Below are 5321 nucleotides of genomic sequence, written 5' to 3'. Positions count from 1 at the left end.
CGGGGTTGTCCTGCAGCCGAGGGCGATGCTCGGCTGGGAGACATAGAACAAGAGAGGGGGAAAGGTCCACTGACTTCCTCCTCACCTGCCTGGGTGTCCTGGGGCATCATCTTCTTCCTCACAATCTCCTCCTCCATCCAGTAAGGGTTTGGCAATGAGAAATCCTGTTTCGGTGGGAAAAACAGGGTGTGAGCACGTTGGGTTGGGGATTCCTCCTGCCCAAGTCTATCGCGAGGTGGGGGTGATCCTCGTGACGGACCCAGCTTCCATCTTGCATGGGGAGATGAGACATACATACACACAAGAGCATATATGACTCGCAAAATGGCGAATTCCTTTATTACAACAAGAAGACAGCTTATATAGAGGGGACTATAGAAGGGTCTCGAACCGAGGTGGGACCCCCGGCAGGAACATCGAATCCCGAGGGGTACTGATAAGAGAGAATGGAGGGATTGGCCAGGGAATATATGTCTGGCCATCTAGGGAGAGGGGAAGGCCAGGAAGGAGTGGTGAGGGGTTTCTGCAGAGGTCTGTTTCTTATCACTGGATTGCAGGCTCTTCCTTCGGCTTCAGCTGTCAAAGCACTTCTAGATGGATTTCTTCCTCTGAGGCCCCTTCGAGTTCCTGTAGCATCTCTCTGCATTCTCTGTAAGCTTTCATCCGTCCACCCCCGACACAAGTCTATCCCTAGAATGGTATCCATGAAAACCTCCCAGGAGTTGCCCCTCTCTGGTTTCTTCACTTTGGGGTTCTGGGGGTCCCCCTGTCCAGGCTGCTCATCGTGCTGTGTGTCAGGGGGGTCACCCTTCTCCAGGATCCCTGCCCCCTCCAGGCTGTCAGTGGCCTTGGGAATCTCAGGAGTGCTCCCTCTCCAGACTCCTTACTTTGGGGTCCTGGAGTTCCTCCCTCTCCATGGTCCTGCTTAGGGATGCCGGGGGCTTTGGGGGTCAAAGGGTCCATTCTCCCTTCACTCTCTGATTCTGGGTGTCGGATTCCCAGGGGTCCCTTCTCTCCTGGTTGTTGGAGGTCCTCTCTCTCCAGGCTCCAGTTTCATTATCCCAGAGGTCCCCCCCACCTCTAGAGTTTCTCCTCTTGGGGCTGCCACGTCTCAGGGTTCCCCCATCTCTGTGTTCCCCACCTCTCCAGGCTGCTGGGGGTTCCCCAGCTCCAGTGTCACCCCTCTCCACTCTCCCCACTCTGGGGGGCCCCGGGGTTCCCCACCTGGGTCTGCTGGAGGTCCCCAAAACCAGTGCCCGCCCTCCACTCCACCCCCAAGCTGGGACATGTGGCTCCTGCCTGCTGGCACCTGCTGGGGACTCCCACCAAAAAAACCCACCTGCTGGGGACCCCCCAGTATCTCCCCAAGGGGCATTTGCAGTTCATTTTGAAGTCTTTAAGCTCCGAACATCCTCTCCCCACCAAAATCCAACACGGACTCCCCCAAGATATCTGGGGTGAGCTCCCCCTCCCCAGTCACCTGTGAGATGCAGGGGGGAAGATGTTTCCAGGGTGGGAGGAGCTGTGATGGTTGTTCCTCCTCTTCCTCCTTTTCCTGCCCCCTCTACCTCCTCTATCCTTCCCCTTCCTCCTGTTCCTCCTCTTCTGCTCTTCCTCCTCCATCCCTCCTCCTCCTTCTCCTCCCCAATCCCCCCTCCTTCTTCTCCTACCTCCACCCCTTCTCCCACTCCTTTCTCCATCCCTTCTCCTCCTCCCCTAGGCCCAATGCCCACCCTTGGTCCTCCCTTCCCCCCAAACCCATCCCATCCCGTGGGAGGAGCAGGGATGGAGCTGGGGCAGGTCGGGATGGGTCAGCACTGGGCTCTGGGCTGCTTCCACCCCCTGGGGGGATCCCAGGAAGGCCAAAAGAACAGGAAAAGGGGCAAAAGTGGTGGCTGGAGATCAAAATTTGGGGGTTATGGTCCCCCTGGGTGGGCATTTCCATCCCTTTGGGCTCCCCTCAGGAGCCTGGAGATCTCGGAGGGGGGAATGCAGAGATGGAGAATGGGAGATCCCGAGGGATTTTGGGGGCAGCAGGAGGGGCTGTGGGAGCCCCTTGCTGGGGGGTCGGGCTGGAGACCCCCCGGTGCTCCTGGGACCCCGGGCTGGAGAGTTGTCACCACCTTCTGCTGCCTGGGGGGGCTCTGGGGGGACCTCGGCTCCCCTTGGGGCTCTTCTGCAGCCACAGAACCTGCAGGGACCTCCCCTGGGTGGGGCCTCCAGGGGTTCCAGGAGCTTTGGGCTCATCCTGGGAGCCACTGGGACACACTGGGATCATACTGGGAGTGACTGAAAGGGACTGCAATAATATAGGGAGTGTCTGTAATCATGCTGGGAATGATTAGGACCACACTGGGAGGAACTGGGAGCAAGTGGGAGCGACTGGATCTATACTTAGGGCAAGTGGGTGTGAATGAGTGTGGCAGGAGAGCCTACCCCTGATCAATCCTAAAATCCAATCAGAGAATGCACAGAACGCAAACCATCAACTGCTGTTGTTGTCTTGGTGTTATTTGTGCTAAAACAATCCTGGTTCACCAGACTTTGAGTCAGATCAGCTGCTGGAGGGGCTGTAAATGCGTGACTTGAGTCAATCACCTCATACTAAAGTCCAGTCCCCTCTCACACAGTCAGATTCTTCTGACATAACCCCTCCTGGGGGTGTAGGTGTGGAGATTCCTCCCTTGGCTGGGGACACCCCTAGGGTCACTCCTGCAGGTTGAGAGCAGAGGTCTCCCCAGAAGCATTGGTCTGGGGGAGTTATATCCATCTCTAATTAATAATTATTTCCTTTTTGATGGGTTTAATATAACTGCTTCGATAATTGCTTCGATATAGTGCACTATCCTGTCTTATACTATACTACTGGTAGTCTTAGCCTTTATATTGTGTAGTAAGTACTTCTGATTAAGATCTTTCACCTGATTACTTTTTATAATAAATTATTAATTTTATATAAATATTCTCATTTTGCCAGTTATTAAAACCTGTGGGACAAAAGTGGTTCAGTCACACCTCTGTAACTCCTTAAATGCTGTCACAATCCGAGGCTGAGCTTGGATTCAGCTGCACTCGGGCTCTTCTCCCAGCAGGGCTTTAGGAAGCCGGGGAGTCCTTTCCGCCCCTCGGGACTCAACGGCAGCACTTCTGAATAACTTTTGTCTGAGCCTCTCACTCCCACCGTGACACTGGGCCCATGCTGGGAGAGACTGGGATCACACTGGGATTATACTACAGGCAACTGGGAAAACACTGTGAAGAACAGGGAGCAACTGGAACCACGCTGGGGGCAACCGGGATCACACGAACGGTGGCTTGGATCATACTGGGAGTGACAAGGAGCATGCTGGGGGCAACCAGGATCATGTTATGGGCAACTGGGATATAGTGGGAGCAACTGGGATCATGTTTGAGGTGACTGGGGTTACTGGGAGGGACTAGGACCACACTGAGGGTGACTTGGATTTGGCTGTGAGGAACTGGGATCATGCTGGAAGCAACTGGGAGCAACTGAGAGCGCACTGGGGGTGACTGGAACCACAGTGGGGGTGAAAGGAAGCAACTGGAACCATGTGGGGGGCAACTGGGCTCATACTGGGAGAAACTGGGAGTGACAGGGACAGTACTGGGACTACCTGGCAGTGACTGGGATCATACTGGGGGTGACTGGCAGCATCTGGGACCATGCTGGGAGCAAATGGCATCACACTGTGACTGGGTTGATACTGGGAACAAATAGAACCACGATGGAGGCAACTGGGATCATACTGGGGGTGACTGCAAGTGACTGGCATCATACTGGGATCATACAGGGAGTGGTGGGCAGTGACTAGGATTGTCGGGGGTGGACGGATGGAAGCTTACAAAGAATGCAGAGAGATGCTACAGGAACTCGAAGGGGCCTCACAGGAAGAAATCCATCTAGAAGTGCTTTGACAGCTAAAGCCGAAGGAAGAGCCTGAAACCCAGTGATAAGAAACGGACCTCTACAGAAACCCCTCACCACTCCTTCCTGGCCTTCCCCCTCTCCCTAGATGGCCAGACATATATCCCAGGCCAATCCCTCTATTCTCCCTTATCAGCACCCCTCGGGATTCGATGTTCCTGCCGGGGGTCCCACCTCTGTTCGAGACCCTTCTATAGTCCCCTCTATATAAGCTGTCTTCTTGTTGTAATAAAGGAATTCGCCATTTTGCGAGTCATAGATACTCTTGTGTGTATGTATGTCTCATCTCCCCATGCAAGATGGAAGCTGGGTCCGTTGCGAGGTCCACCCCCACCTCGCGATATAGGATCATACTGGAGATGACTGGGATTATATTGGCCTTGACAGAGAGCAACTGGGATCATACAGGGGACAACTGCAATCATACTGGGAGTGACTGGGGTTATATTAGGTGTGAATAAGGCCTTACTGGGGGTTGCTGGGAGCTACTGGGATCATGCTGGAACCCAGCTTGGACACACTGGGAGCAACTGGGATCAACTGGCAGACACTGGAATGATGCATGGAGTAGTAAGACCACATGGGGTAACTGGGATCATACTGAGAGAAGCTGGGCCCACACTGGGAGCATCTGTAACCATACTGGTGGTGACGGGGACAACACTGGGAGTGACTGTGTCTACACTGGGGGCAACTGGGAGTAACTGGACCCCTGTTGGGGGGGCTGGGATCATACTGGACTCATACTGGGAACACTATGCTGGGGGAAACTGGGACCATAGTGTGGGCAAGTGGGATATATTGGCAACAACTGGGCTCATACTGGAGGTGACTGGGCTCATATTGGGAGTTAATGGGCTCTGGGAAGCGCAGGATTGGCAGGGCAAACCCCCCTCCCGCTGCTCTGCATTCCCAAAATCCTTGTTCCCAGTTCCCACTCTGGCCCTGACCAGCAGATCTGCTCCGGGATCCCATTCCCTGGGGGCACTTCCCTGCCCTCTCCCCGCCTTCCTGCTGCTGGAAATCAGCCCTTTGGAGCCTCATCCCATTGTTTCCTCCTGCTCTTCCCTATTATTGTCAGGGTCCCCCTGCACCCCTTTTTCCCAGGCACTGGAACTCCCTGCCAGGCCATTCCCAGTTTTCCAGCCCCCAGACCCCTCTTTCTTTGACTGCAGGATCCCCCTGCCCCCCTTTCCCGGCCATCCCACCTCTCCCAGCTCCCAGACTCCCCCTTTCCTTAACTCTGGGACTCCACTTGATCCCCATTCCTCCCTTTCCGAGCCCCCCCCCTTTGCTCCGCATCAGGGACCCCCTGAAACCCTTCACAGCCATCCCACGTCTCCCCACCTCTCGACCCCCCCTTTCCCTGACACCA

The sequence above is a fragment of the Empidonax traillii genome, unplaced genomic scaffold (genome assembly GCF_003031625.1).
Source record: "Empidonax traillii isolate 1590-97213 ecotype Southwest subspecies unplaced genomic scaffold, ASM303162v1 scaffold1848:size55499, whole genome shotgun sequence".
Classification (NCBI taxonomy): domain Eukaryota; kingdom Metazoa; phylum Chordata; class Aves; order Passeriformes; family Tyrannidae; genus Empidonax; species Empidonax traillii.
This window is presented reverse-complemented; position numbering follows the sequence as displayed.